This window comes from Rhinopithecus bieti, unplaced genomic scaffold, assembly GCF_001698545.2.
Source record: "Rhinopithecus bieti isolate Rb0 unplaced genomic scaffold, ASM169854v2 scaffold_19708, whole genome shotgun sequence".
Lineage (NCBI taxonomy): Eukaryota > Metazoa > Chordata > Mammalia > Primates > Cercopithecidae > Rhinopithecus > Rhinopithecus bieti.
In genome coordinates, this window is record NW_016810765.1 from 3,478,132 (window position 1) to 3,494,114 (window position 15,983).

Here is a 15,983-nt window from a genome sequence, read left to right on the forward strand (position 1 = left end):
TGGTGGAAGTTGCAGTGAGCTGAGATTGTACCACTGCACTCCAGCCCTCCAGCCTGTGTGACAGAGTGAGACTCTGTCAAAAAAAAAAAAAAAAAAAAGTAGAAGAAGAAAATAAAAAAGGCAATCTGGACCAGGAAAGTTACCAGGCACAGAGACAGCTACGTTCCCCCTCTCCCAACCTGCACATGGTTTATTCTCCCTTCTCATCGTGTCTGCTTTTTTCTCTTTCCCTAGACACTGTCTCTCTGTGCCACATGCACACAGCTCACAGCTTCCTCTTCATCACATCATGTTCAACTGCACACGCCCACTTGGGGCTACCCAGCATCCTTGTTTCCCAGCTCTCTTTTCTGGGAGAAAGAGCCTGATTCGACTGGAAGCATGGGAAACATCATTGAGTATGTAGGACTGCTCCTTGTGGATGGCTTCAGGTAACTACTATGAGAATGAAGATACTAAACATTTTATAGAAATCTTTAAAAGATAAATATTATAGGGCTTGCTAATATATTTGTGTGAAGGGTGAAAGAAGTCAAAGGTAATTTCCAAATATTGGTGTCTGCAAGCAAGTAGATGGTATATGAGGAGACAGTAGGCTATGTCCCAGTAACAAATGACTCCTGGCATGGACTGAATTGTGGTCCCCCATCCAGCATCCAAATTTATAAGTAGAAGTCCTAACTTCCAGCTTCCTGGGATCATAGTGGAAAAGTGTGGGAAGGTGGAGTTCATTCGGAATCAGATCAAAAAGATAAAGTACAAAGAAATGTGGGGAAAAGCGCTTAAGGGATCCCGTCACATTGGACTGAGAAGTCCTGCAATGAAAACTTTATGAGACATATTTGTCTACATAATAGCCCCCCCTCCTTTTTTTTCTATTAACATCAAACAGAGTTCCAAAGAATGTACTTTGGGAAACATTCGTGTTGACAAAGTAAAGACTGTACATTAAAGAAAGTCCACGGTAACATCTTCCATCTGTACTTAAAACCACAGAATTTTGAGGACTGCTTGAGAGCAAGTAAATAATCTGGTGTAGGGGTTTTCTAACTTTATTTCATACCAAATGTTACATAGAACACTAATATAAAAAACAAAAGTCCGGATATGGTGGCTAATGCCTGTAATCCCAACACTTTGGGAGGCCAAGGCGGGGGGATCACTTGAGGTCAGGAGTTCGAGACCAGGCTGGCCAACATTGTGAAACCCCCGTCTCTACTAAAAATACAAAAATTAGCTGGGTATTGTGGTGGGCGCCTGTAATCCCAGCTACTCGGGAGGCTGAGGCAGAAGAATCACTTGAACTTAGGAGGTGGAGGTTGCAGTAAGCCAAGATCGAGCCACTGCACTTCAGCCTGGGTGACAGAATGAGACTCCATCTCAAACAAAACAAAACAAAAAAACAAAGATAGGCAGAGCTGTTCTGGTTTCACCAGGCCTGAGATTAGTGCCCCATCTTCATTAGTACTTCTAACATACTAACGTACATCTCCCACAATCACTCCTGAGAAGCCTACGAATTAGAGAAACGTTACCTAAAAAGCCACAATCTAAGACAAACTCCTTGTTCTTGGATGGGAAGACGACAGCAAAGAGAGTTAGACAACTAATGGCACAGCTGGGTCTACAGTACAGGTCTCCAGCCCCAGCAAGCAGAGCGTATTTTCTACTGTATTATGCGGCCCGTGTCCTTGTCCTACCCCAGCTTGTGTATCTCCCTGTGACTGCTGTGTTTCTCTGTTGATTCCTAATATCACAGCATCAGTGAACATAATGAATTTTGTTCCTCTCAAGAATCTCCCTGGGAGTAAGTGTTACCCGGAGAAGCATTTAGCCATTACTGGTGCACTAAATAATAGTATGCTAAATGGCACGAACATGTTAATGTTTCTATCCAACTGTCAAACATACTTAAAGAAAGTGATTTGGCACATGGCAGATTCTGCCTCATAGATTAATAGCCTTTTAAAAAAGCTGGTTTATTGCAATGTCAGAATAACATAAAAATGATTTTGAGAACAAAATTCTCAACAGATTCAACTTTTGAAGATTTGGATATGAACAGGCACAGGCAGCACATTTTTGCCCATTGACTCTGCTGAAAGGTTTCAGAAGCATTTATACAAATATCAAAGAAGCACTAACAACATCCAAGCCTGTGCATGTTGCTTGGCTAAGGCCTCATCCACTTTATCAATGTGCTCTTGGGAATGGTATTACCATAAAAGCCAAAACTTGTATATTAGGTTTTATAAATAATGGAAAACAAGTAATTGAGATAGCAGTGCCAATAGCCAAAAAGTGCATTGCTCATAGCTGCTTGAAAGCTCTCATACTGTAATGCAGGCATTACGTTGGTAAATGGACCCACTTAATATCAACCAATGTTTTTCTTTTACACACATTTACAGAGGTTTGTTTTGCTTGCTTACAAGAAGGAGGGTTGTCTGATTTTATAAAAATAATATCATTCTATGCTTGTTATTTTGTACCAGGCTTTTTTCATTTAAAAAGATCAGAAACAGGCCGGGCGCGGTGGCTCAAGCCTGTAATCCCAGCACTTTGGGAGGCCGAGACGGGCGGATCACGAGGTCAGGAGATCGAGACCATCCTGGCTAACACGGTGAAACCCCGTCTCTACTAAAAAAAATACAAAAAAACTAGCCGGGCAAGGTGGCGGGCGCCTGTAGTCCCAGTTACTTGGGAGGCTGAGGCAGGAGAACGGCGTAAACCCGGGAGGCGGAGCTTGCAGTGAGCTGAGATCCGGCCACTGCACTCCAGCCCGGGCGACAGAGCGAGACTCCGTCTCAAAAAAAAAAAAAAAAAAAAATCAGAAACAGATCTCTAAACATTAAGCTACCTCATTCTTTTAATAACTGCATAATATCTTGTAGCATGAATCTTTGCCGATTTATGCAATGATTTCTGTATTTATAGTGAGGTTGTTTTCTTGTTCTGTGACAGCATTGGATATTTGCAGTCTTTACAATCTTTGTTATGAGGAAAAATACCTTGTTGCTTTAATTGGCATTTTCTGATCAACAGCAAGGCCAAGCTAACTTCTTCTGTTCCTTGGCCATTTAGAATTTTCTTGTCTCTAAATTGTGCAAATATTTGCCTATATTTCTATTTAGGCAATTTAATTTTGTCAATGGGTAAAATAGTTTGCATATTAGAGATCAGCCACAAGCCTATCTTGTCTTTTAAATTTGTTTATATTTTCCTCTATCATCAAGAAATTTTGAAGTTTAATGTTGTCAAAATTTTCAATCTTTTCTCTTTTATTTATGTATTTTATTTAGAAATCTCTTCTGATCCAGAGATCATAAAGATTTTTTTCTGAAAGTCTTTGAAATTTTGTTTTATCACATTTTATATCTTTGATCCTTCTGGCATTTATATTTTAGATGGTATGAGGTAGGGATCTCACATTATTTTGTTACATGAGAAAACCAATTTTCCTTTCATCTTAATTATTTTCCATCTTTAAAGGGTTTTCCTCAAATGCATCTTTTTAGCTGGGTTGCAGGCATATCTATATTATAGTTCACAGGAAGAAGAAAAGGAAATTACCAAAGTAAAAGATTTTATTTTAACTAAGTAAAGCCAATGTTGCACACACCACTTCTACTCACATTACAATGGCTAGAACTTAATGACAAGACCATAGAGAACAATAAAATATGCTAGGAAAGTAACCGTTAGCTAAGCAGCCATGTGCCAAGGAAAAGGTAAGATTGGATTTCAGTTAACAGCCAGAAGACTCCACCAATATTCATTTCTCCTATCTTTAATAATAGAAGCAAGTTTTATTTAAGAGAACAATACCTTTAACTGAAATTTTAAAAAGCTCTCTTGCTGCTTGCTACGATCATGTAACTATATGTAGACTATATGTAGACATTGATAGGAGAGATTTCTGGGACAGATGCTTCAAAGAAGACATACAAATAAATGGCCAACAAATATATGAAAACATGCTCAACTTCACAAATCACTAGAGAAATGCAATTTAGATCCATAATGAGGTAAGACCTCACACCTGTTAGAATGAATGGCTATCATAAAAAAGATGAAAGATAATAAGTGTCAGCAAGGATGTGGAGAAAAGGGAAAACCTGGTACACTGCTGGTGAGAATGTAAATTAGTGCAGCCATTTTGGAAAACAGCATGAGCGTTCTTAAAAACTAGCAATAGAATTGCCATGTGATTCAGCAATCCCATTTCTGGGTATATAGTCAAAGGAACTGAAATTAGAATGTCCAAGAGATATCTGCAGTTCCATGTTCTCTGCATCATTATTCACAATAGCCAAGATATGGAAGCAATCTAAATATCCATTAATAGATGGAGATACAAAGATAATATGATATATACACATAATGGAATACTATTCAGCCTTAAAAAGAAGAAATTTTGTCATTTGCAAGCACTTATGAACCTAGAGGACATTACGATAAGTGAAATAATCCAGGCACAGAAAGACAAATACTTCATGATCTTATTTTCATGGGGAGTCTAAAAAAGTCAAATTCACAGAAGCAGAGAGTAGAATGGTGGTCACCAGAGACTGGGGGTGAAGATGGGGAAAGGAGAGAGATTGGTTAAAGAGTACAAAGTTAGTCTTTGAAATTTTGTTTTATCACATTTTATATCTTTGATCCTCTGGCATTTATATTTTAGATGGTATGAGGTAGGGATCTCACATTATTTTGTTACATGAGAAAACCAATTTTCCTTTCATCTTAATTATTTTCCATCTTTAAAGGGTTTTCCTCAAATGCATCTTTTAGCTGGGTTGCAGGCATATCTATATTATAGTTCACAGGAAGAAGAAAAGGAAATTACCAAAGTAAAAGATTTTATTTTAACTAAGTAAAGCCAATGTTGCACACACCACTTCTACTCACATTACAATGGCTAGAACTTAATGACAAGACCATAGAGAACAATAAAATATGCTAGGAAAGTAACCGTTAGCTAAGCAGCCATGTGCCAAGGAAAAGGTAAGATTGGATTTCAGTTAACAGCCAGAAGACTCCACCAATATTCATTTCTCCTATCTTTAATAATAGAAGCAAGTTTTATTTAAGAGAACAATACCTTTAACTGAAATTTTAAAAGCTCTCTTGCTGCTTGCTACGATCATGTAACTATATGTAGACTATATGTAGACATTGATAGGAGAGATTTCTGGGACAGATGCTTCAAAGAAGACATACAAATAAATGGCCAACAAATATATGAAAACATGCTCAACTTCACAAATCACTAGAGAAATGCAATTTAGATCCATAATGAGGTAAGACCTCACACCTGTTAGAATGAATGGCTATCATAAAAAAGATGAAAGATAATAAGTGTCAGCAAGGATGTGGAGAAAAGGGAAAACCTGGTACACTGCTGGTGAGAATGTAAATTAGTGCAGCCATTTTGGAAAACAGCATGAGCGTTCTTAAAACTAGCAATAGAATTGCCATGTGATTCAGCAATCCCATTTCTGGGTATATAGTCAAAGGAACTGAAATTAGAATGTCCAAGAGATATCTGCAGTTCCATGTTCTCTGCATCATTATTCACAATAGCCAAGATATGGAAGCAATCTAAATATCCATTAATAGATGGAGATACAAAGATAATATGATATATACACATAATGGAATACTATTCAGCCTTAAAAGAAGAAATTTTGTCATTTGCAAGCACTTATGAACCTAGAGGACATTACGATAAGTGAAATAATCCAGGCACAGAAAGACAAATACTTCATGATCTTATTTTCATGGGGAGTCTAAAAAAGTCAAATTCACAGAAGCAGAGAGTAGAATGGTGGTCACCAGAGACTGGGGGTGAAGATGGGGAAAGGAGAGAGATTGGTTAAAGAGTACAAAGTTTCTGTTACACCTGAGGAATAAATTTTAGTGATCTATTATGCAGCATGGTGACTAGAGTTAATAATAATGTGTCATATATTTCAAAATTGCCTGAAGAGTAGATTTTAAATGTTCTCACCACACACACAAAAATAGTAAGCTCGTGAGGTGACGGATGTTAATTAGCCTGATTTAATCATTTCACAATATATTCATATGTAAACATCATATTGTACCCTATTATATCTATCTATCTATCTATCTATCTATCTATCTATCTATCTATCTATCATCTATCATTACTATTTGTCAAGTAAACAAAATAAATAAATAAATAAGTAAAATGTTTTAAAAGAGTAAAAAATAAACTGTTTTCTCTGCTTACTTTTAAGATTTTCAGGCCGGGTGCAGTGGCTCGTGCCTGTAATCCCAGCACTTTGGGAGGCTGAGGTGAGCGTATCATGAGGTCAGGAGATCAAGACCATCCTGGCCAACATGGTGAAACCCCATTTCTACTAAAAAAATATGAAAACTTAGCTGGGCATGGTTGCAGACACCTGTAGTCCCAGCTACTCGGGAGGCTGTGGCAAGAGAATGGCGTGTACCTGGGAGGTGGAGCTTGCAGTTGGCTGAGATCACACCACTGCACTCCAGCCTGGGTGACAGAGTGAGACTCTGTCTTAAAAAAAAAAAAAAAAAAAAAAAAAAAAAAAAAAAANCTATCTATCTATCTATCTATCTATCTATCTATCTATCTATCTATCATCTATCATTACTATTTGTCAAGTAAACAAAATAAATAAATAAATAAGTAAAATGTTTTTAAAAAGAGTAAAAAATAAACTGTTTTCTCTGCTTACTTTTAAGATTTTCAGGCCGGGTGCAGTGGCTCGTGCCTGTAATCCCAGCACTTTGGGAGGCTGAGGTGAGCGTATCATGAGGTCAGGAGATCAAGACCATCCTGGCCAACATGGTGAAACCCCATTTCTACTAAAAAAATATGAAAACTTAGCTGGGCATGGTTGCAGACACCTGTAGTCCCAGCTACTCGGGAGGCTGTGGCAAGAGAATGGCGTGTACCTGGGAGGTGGAGCTTGCAGTTGGCTGAGATCACACCACTGCACTCCAGCCTGGGTGACAGAGTGAGACTCTGTCTTAAAAAAAAAAAAAAAAAAAAAAAAAAAAAAAAAAAAAAAAAAAAAGATTTTCAGTTTAGTGTTGATCCTCAGCAATTTGAGTATCATGTGACTTTAGGTGGTTTTCTTCATGGTTACCTTGCTTAGGGTTCATTAAACTCTTTGGATGTGTGGGTTATCCTTGTCACCAAACATGAAAATTTATTCAACCATGATTTCTGTTGGGAACAGGCCCCCAAATCTGGTCATAAACTGGCCCCAAAACTGCCTGTAAACAAAAATCTCTGTGGCACTGTGACATGTTGGTGATGGCCATGATGCCCATGCTGAAGGTTGTGGGTTTACCAGAATGAGGGCAAGGAACACCTGGCCCACCAGGGCGGAAAACCACTTAAGGACATTCCTAAACCACAAACAATAGCATGAGTGATCTGCGCCTTAAGGACATGTTCCTGCTGCAGATAACTAGCCAAACCCATCCCTTTATTTTGGCCCATCCCTTTGTTTCCTATAATCTATAGATTATAGTTAATCTATAATCTATAGAAACAATGCTTGTGACTGGTTTACTGTCAGTAAATATGTGGGTAAATCTCTGTTCAAGGCTCTCAGCTCTGAAGGCTGTGAGACCCCTGATTTCCCACTCCACACCCTGTATTTCTATGCATGTGTCTTTAATTCCTCTAGTGCCACTGAATTAGGGTCTCCACTACCAAGCTGTTCTTGGCAATTTCTTCAAACTTTATTGATTTTTGTCCTAGATATGGTTCAAACGTTCCTACTTCTTCACATAAGTAGAAATTTTGCATTGTATGCTGGATTTTAGCTGCTATTTTCTTGAGTATCTGGATTTTGTTGATTCCTTAACAGGGTTTTGAGCTCTGTTCTGAAAGGCAGGCAATTTATTGAGAATTAGTTTAATCCTTCCAAGTCATCTTTACAAGATTTGTTTGGGAAAGTCTAAAGCGGTGCTTCCCTCTTTCATGCTGAATTAGCCCTCTTCCTAAGTTATGGCCTTTCTCAGGCCTCTATTGTGTGCTCTGGGTGTTCAGTACATTCTCTCTGCTTGGGGTGGTCAGGACTCAAATGTCCCTGACCCTTTCACTAGCCCTGGAAATTGTTCTTCCCACAGCACACTGACAGTCATTCTTTCCGTGGTAATAGTTCTTTTCTGGGCATGTGCAGTAACCCTGTGCATGACCAGTTCAGTGTCTGGTGTACTATGCAGATTTCTGGATCTTCTTTTCAACACCACTCTCTTCTTCCAGGAAAATTCTGGACATCTCAGGGTTCTTGAATTACAGCCTCTTTCTCCTCACCTCATTGATACTGCTGTGCTCTGTCTGGGCCACCTGTCCTCACACCAATATGCAGAACGTGTGTCTGTGCAGAAATCCAGGGTGTTTATGGGTCTCACTGTATTTATTTCCCTTCTCTCAGGGATCACAGTTTTGGAATACCTATTGAAAAAAAAGTCTAAAACAGTCACAATAGATTTTGTTTTGTTTTGTTTTAGCCATGAGAGTATAGTACCAATGATCTCATCATGGCTGGAAATTTCTCATCTTTCATTGGCAAAAGCCCCTCTCCCACATGAAGTGTACCTTTCCTGAGATAAAGAAATCTTCATTCAACATCTGAACAAAATCAGCATTCTAATGAGATTTTCAAAAGAAGGCCAGTGGTATGTGGAGTCAGGAAGATACTTGTTAGCAAGGGGCCGTTATATTTTCATCATAGATAATCCTACTTTATTCTCTGGTTACTTTTAAGGTTTCCCTTTCTTTTTCACTATGATGTAGCCATTGAGGAAGTATTTTTATCCTGCTTAGGATTCATGATTTCCCTCTCATCTGGAAATGGATGTATTTCATTAATTATTGAAAATTTCCCATTATTAAATAAGTAAATATTGCCTCATTATTCTCTTTATTTTCCTTCTTTGGAGAACTTAGATATAAATTAGACCTTTTCCTTCTATCTGTCAGTTTACCACTGTCTTTCATATTTCTCTTATGAAAGAGAAATATGTGTGTGCATTCTCAGATCTGTCCTCTGTTTACCTAGCTGTCACTTGAGTTGTGAGTAGTCAGATGTTTAATCTGCCCAACAAGTTTATAACTTCAACACTTCACATTTTTCATTTCTATAAGTATTATTTGGTTCTTTACAAACATTGCCAATTCATCCCCCCACCCCCACCTCCATTATCCTCTTTTTACTGGTATAATTTATCAGTTATTTTGATCTGGGCTGTAAGTAATAAAAGACAAAGTGCAAATTATTTGAACTATAAGAAGTATACTCCACACAATAACAATTTCAAAGACAGGGCAGCTCCAGAGTAGTTAAGTTCAGTGGATCAATCATATCATCAAGGACTCAGGGTCTTTCCATGTTTCTGTTCTCCATCCTTAATGTTTGGCAGTGCCTTGGGCCTTTCCCCTCATGGTTCACAAGATAGTTGCAGCAGCAGCTCCAAGTACCTCATCCTCACATAGACTGTCTAGTGGCAGAAAGAGGATATCACTTCAAATGTCCATGTATATGAACCAAGAAGTCTTTTCCATAAACTTCACAGCAGATTTTCCTCATGTCTTGTTGACTACAACTGTGCTGCACACTGTTCTTAATTATAAGGAGATGGAATTACCGTAACTGATTTACACGAATCACGATCTGTCTCCTCTGACTGGGCAGTAACCAGGCTCCCCTGGAGCTCTAGCTGCTTTAAAAAAAAAACAGGGGAGTCTCCAGGCTCCCCTGGAGCTCTAGCTGCTTTAAAATCTAAAAAAAAGTATAATAACATCTGTGATAAGCCAGAAATTGGGAGAAATAGCCGTTCGGTAAATAATCAATAGTATCTATTATAGCATTTATTCCTTTAGAAAAATCTAACTATATAAATATTAATAAATACTTCTTTTAAAGAATTGTGCAGATTATTTTATTACTTTCATTCTTAGGGTCATAATCCTCCTATATTATCTTTTGACTGTCTCAGAGTTGATCATTTCCCCATGAGGCATGTAATTTTCTTATAATGAGCATAGCAATTGTTTTCCCTGGTGGGAATTTCATAAACGCAGAGCCATAAAAGTGGTCTGTGTTTTTATTATGTTTGTTTAAATGTTTACTTCAGCTGAGGTTTCCCTAATCCAAAACCTGTTTTATTTATTTGTTTTTGTGAGATGGAGTTTTGTTCTTGTTGCCCAGGCTGGAGTGCAATGGCATGATCTCGGTTCACTGCAACCTCCACCTCCTGGGTTTAAGTGATTCTCCTGCCTCAGCTTCCCGAGTAGCTGGGACTGCAGGTGTGCGCCACTATGCCTGGCTAATTTTGTAATTTTAGTAGAGGCAGGATTTCACCACGTTGGCCAGGCTGGTCTCTAACTCCTGACCTCAGGTGATCCACCCACTTCAGCCTCTCAAAGTGCTGGGATTACAGGCGTGATCCACCACGCCTCGCCTGAAACATGTTTTTATATTAATATTTCAATGTGAGGAATGCCATACTAAACGTGTAATATACATTTTTATTCCACCCTATGCATGGTCCAAATGTGGGGCTTTGATTTCTTACAGTAGGCGTGTTTAATCCCTACCTGGAGGCTCATAGAGCCAAGCGATCTTTTGGTCACCCAGAACCAGGGACATAGTTTTTTTCAGCTCTCCTTTTCCAGAAGTGGCAGCCCTTCCAGAAGCCTGGTTTTATCTAGAATTTATCCTTTTCAACAAGGCTGTTTTCTTGCCCAAATCTAGGGAAATCTGATCGCCATGGGAGTTGTGCTATGGTGGCCATTCACATCATACTGTAGCTCCTCCTTCTGGTGGGTGCTTGCAGCCTCTAGAGACTGTATTCCATCTGAGCTCTCTGGAGAATCTCCTCTTTGTTTTGAGCTCTTAAGTATTGACTTTTTTTAAACCCATATTTTATCCAGCAGTTCAATGTGCTTGTGGTTGAGGGAGAGGGGTCCATATTAGTTCATTTACCATATTAACAAAATGTTTTAAAGCTTTTAAAAAAACTTTATTTAATCCACTTAATGATTATTTTTTTCAGATGACAATTGGGGGTGTGGGTATTTAGAAAAGCTACTTAGAAAAGTTTTGTCGGTCGATTTTGTATTTTGTGTATCTTGTGGAACAAATAAAAGTTCAATTTTTGGGGGGTTGGTTTTCTCCAGTCATATTGCCTGAAAATAATAATTTTGTTTCCTATTTTCCAACATGTGTACCTCATACCAGTTTTCTTTTCTGCTTTATTTCATTGTCTATGATTTTCTACGATGAATAGTAGTGGTGTAAGGACCAACACGCCTACCTTTACTAGAGGTGATTCTAAGTTGCTTTTTTTTTTTAATCGAATAGTGATGGGTAGGAGATGCACTGCCCATCCCCTTTTAAGGAAAGACTTGCTGCTACAATTCCTTTGGGGATTTCCTCAACTTCAGGGAGCTGCCTCAGCCAAGGGTACACCCTTCCTGCAGTGCTGGGCATCCAATTATTGATCGAGGCAGGGGTATAAAAGCCAGATTTTATAGGTTCAGTGCAGGACACCACTGATGGGCTCTCTCTCTCTTTCTGCCAAATCCTGCTGCCTTCTCCCTTCCCCAGGGAGTGAATCCTAATAAAGCATCTGCTTTCAGAGAACACAGCCTGAAGTTTTCTTTTCCTCCAGGTTGTTTAGAGTTTATAAAACAAAAAAGAATCACACTGAATTTTATCAAATGTTTACCTAGTATCTAGTGAGATAATCATAAATTTCACTTCTATTGGTCAAAAACGTAATGGATTATACTATTAGATTTCCATTCTTAAATTCATAGTGGAAAATCTACTTTTTAAATTAGAAGTATTTAAAAAAATATTCTGCTATATTTTAGTTGCTAGAAAGTTATTAAGAATTCTTGCCTCTGTTCATAAGTCATACTATTCTGTAATTTCTGTTTGCTTCCTTTAATTCTATTGTCTTTGTGAGCTTTGGTAGCAGGGTTATGCCAGCCTTGCAGGATAATTTGGGGGAACTTTGCATTTTTAATAATGTTCTGAGAGAGCTTACAAACATAGGGGTTACCTGGTTCCTGAAAGTTTGTTTGCACTCAGCTATAAAACCATTTATGTCTGGGGCCTTTTATTAGAAAGAGGATGAAGAAAGAGGATGATTATCTGGAAGGTTTTTTTTTTTTTTGAGACAGAGTTTCGCTCTTGTTGCCTAGGCTGGAGTGCAGCGGCGCGACCTGGGCTCACTGCAACCTCCCCGTCCCAGATTCAAGTGATTCTGCTGCCTCAGCCTCTGGAGTAGCTGGAACTACAGGCATGTGCCACCATGCCTGGCTAACTTTTTGTATTTAGTAGAGACGTGATTTCACCATGTTGGCCAAGCTGGTCTCGAACTTCTGACCTCAGGTGATTCACTCGCCTTGGTCTCCGAAAGTGCTGGGATTACAGGCATGAGCCACCGTGCCTGTCCTATCTTGCAGTTTTATTTGTGGCCTTTCTTTTGTTTTATTTGGTGATTAATATTTTTCTAGATAGTAATCTGTTTCCTCTAACTTTCAATATTTATTTTCATAAAGTTTAACATATTATTCTTTTTACTTTTTAAATGTTCTTGATTGCATTTATATTCTATTTCCCTTCCTAATGAGTTTATGTGTGTGTCCCTTCTTCCTTTTGTTCTTGATCAATCTTAACAAAGTTTGTCTATTTAATTTTATTATACTCATCAAAGAATAAGCATTTAGTTTCCTTTTAAGAACTATTAATTTCCGCTGCTCTGTTGCCTGCCACGGCTGCCCAAGCCTGAGTGGTTCACTGCACCATGAAGACAGATTCCAGACGCCAGCAACTGGTGCCTCCAATCCCAGACATAGCTATGTCCAGCAAAGGCTCCATGTTCTGGCCTATCGTGGCAGCCTGGGCACCTCCTGCATCCTCATGTGGCTGAAGGAACAAGGCTATGATGTCGTTGCCTACCTAGCCAACATTGGCCAGGAGGAAGGCTTGGAGGAAGCCAGGAGGAAACTGAAGCTTGGGGCCACAAAGGTGTTCATTGAGGATGCCAGCAGGGAGTTTGTGGAGGAGTTCGTCTGACCGGCCATGCAGTCGAGCACACTGTATGAGGACCGCTGCCTCCTGGGCACCTCTCTCGCCAGGCCCTGCATTGCCTGCAAACAAATGGAAATTGCCCAGCGGGAGGGAGCCAGGTATGTGTCCCATGGCGCCACGGGAAAGGGGACCGATCAAGTCCGATTTGAGCTCACCTGCTACTCATCGGGCCCCCAGATAAAGGTCATTGTTCCCTTTATTGCGGTCCCTGAACCGGTTGTAGGAACAATCGGTTCAGGGACCGCAATGACCTGATGGAAGAATACACAAAAGAAACATGGGATTCCTATCCCGGTCACTCCTAAGAACCTGTGGAGCATGGACGAGAACCTCATGCACATCAGCTGTGAGGCTGGAATCCTGAAGAACCCCAAGAACCAAGCGCCTCCAGGTCTCTACACGAAGACCCATGACCCAGCCAAAGCCCCCAACACCCCTGATATTCTCGAGACTGAATTTTAAAAAGGGGTCCCTGTGAAGGTGACCAACGTCAAGGATGGCACCACCCACCAGACCTCCTTGGAGCTCTTCATGTACCTAAACGAAGTCGTGGGCAAGCAGGGCGTGGCCGCATTGACATCGTGGAGAACCGCTTCACTGGGATGAAGTCCCGAGGTATCTATGAGACCCCAGCAGACACCATCATTTACCACGCTCATTTAGACATCGAGGCCTTCACCATGGACCGGGAAGTGCGCAAAATCAAACAAGGCCTGGGCTGGGAATTTGCTGAGCTGGTGTGTAACAGTTTCTGGCACAGTCCAGAGTGTGAATTTGTCCGTCACTGCATCGCCAAGTTCCAGGAGCGAGTGGAAGGGAAAAATGCAGGTGTCCATCCTCAAGGGCCGGGTGTACATCCTCAGCCGGGAGTCCCACTGCCTATCCACAACGAGGAGCTGGTGAGCACGAAAGTGCAGGGTAATTATGAGCCAACTGATGCCACCGGGTTCGTCAACATCAGTTCCCTCAGGCTGAGGGAATAGCATCGTCTCCAGAGCAAGGTCACTGCCAAATAGACCCCTGTACAATGAGGAGCTGAGGCCTCCTCAATTTGCAGATCCCCCAAGTACAGGAGCTAATTGTTGTGATAATTGTAATTGTGACTTGCTCTCCCCGGCTGGCAGAGTAGTGGGGCTGCCAAGCCCCAGCTTTGTTCCCTGGTCCCCCTGAAACCTGTCGTCATCAAAGGGAAGGGTGGGGGGCAGATGCGGTAGAGAGCTATAAAATGACAATTGAAAGGAAAAAAAAAGAACTATTAATTTCCTTTTCATTTTATTGATTTCTTCTCATATCTTTATTGATCACTTCCTTTCTTTGTCTTGTTTTGCTTTTATTTTTTAATCATTACTATTTATTAATAAAGGTGTTTCTCTCTGTATCTTTGGCTATATCCTATTGACAGTACATGGGCTTCTGATAATCATTTATTTACAATTAACTGGTAATTTAGCTTTTTAAAATCTGCAACCCATGATTTGCTTAGAAAACTATTTTTAAATTCCAGTTGTATGACTTAAACATACACATATAAATACCTTTTCATATTGATTTTTAAATTATATTTGATTATTGTCAAAGAACGTAACTTAGTAGATTTCCCTAGAATTTATTGAGTTTTTTAAATAGCCCAATGTTTGGTCCAGAGTTACATGTTTTTCAAGGCTATTCAAAAAACAGCCCAGAGGTCTTTTTTTTAAACACCTATTATGCCATAAATTCATAGGGAATAGGTTCCAGTAGCTCATAACTCCTTCCCTTTGGTTCTCACAAAGTGTGCTTCTCTGGGTAGAGCAGGCTGGCGCTTCATTTGAACCCGCTTACCTTTCTCTTTGGCTTCTTTCTTTTTCTGATCATTTTCCTTCACGCGTTTCAGGAAGCTATCTCAGCTCTTAGGGTGCTTAATGTGCTCAATACGCACATAAATTCTCCTGGCAAGAATCTTGCCCTTGTTTGTTTACAACAATGCCAGCAGCATGCTGGGGAATATTGTGGACTCTTCCAGTTTCGCCATTGTCACACTTGTGGGGCGTTCCTTTCTGAACAGTACCCATTCCCTTGATGTCTGCAATATCACCTTTCTTATAGATTCACATATACGTGGCCAAAGGAACAGCTCCATGTTTTCTAAAAGGCCTAGAGAACATATATCGGGTGCCTCTCCACTTTCCCTTTGTGTTTGTCATTTTGGCAAATTACTGGAAGATGGCAGATCTGGCTGAAAGGCAAAAAAACAAGAACATAATTTTCTGTTCATTGAGAACATAGTTAAGAATGCAGCTATTAAATCATTCTTACTAATTGGATATTTTAATTTGCAATGTCTTATAGTCTTATTTAAATTTTCAGTATTTCATACATCAATTTTTTTTTTTTCTTTTTTTTTAGACTGAGTCTCGCTCTGCCACTCAGGCTGGAGTGTAGTCACACAATCTCAGCTCACGGCAACCTCTGCCTCCCGGTTCGAGTGATTCTCCTGCCTCAGCCTCCCGAGTAGAGTAGCTGGGACTACAGCCATGTGCCACCATGCCCGGCTAATTTTTGTATTTTTAGTAGAGACAGGGTTTCACCATGTTGGCCAGGCTGGTCTTGAATTCCTGACCTCAGGTGATCTGCCTACCTCGGCCTCCCAAAGTGCTGGGATTACAGGTGTGAGCCACCGCACCCAGCAGATCAATTCCGATAGATATGTTACAGTTTGCTACAATTGCACATTTTCCTGCCTTTTCATTTTCTCTAAGCATTCCTAACAGTATTTCCTTTATGAATTTTGGCTCTATGTCACTTGGGGCATGAAGGTTTGTAACTCTTATCTTCTTGGAGGATCCTACCTTTTCTCAATAAACCCTTCTTAGTTTAATTTAA

The 15,983-nt window shown here is 39.9% G+C and overlaps 1 pseudogene; it reads left to right on the plus strand.

The window, feature by feature from the left end:
* The first annotated feature begins 12,888 nt into the window (after nucleotides 1-12,888).
* Nucleotides 12,889-14,137, plus strand: LOC108542633 (argininosuccinate synthase pseudogene; annotated as a pseudogene).
* The last annotated feature ends 1,846 nt before the right edge of the window (nucleotides 14,138-15,983 follow it).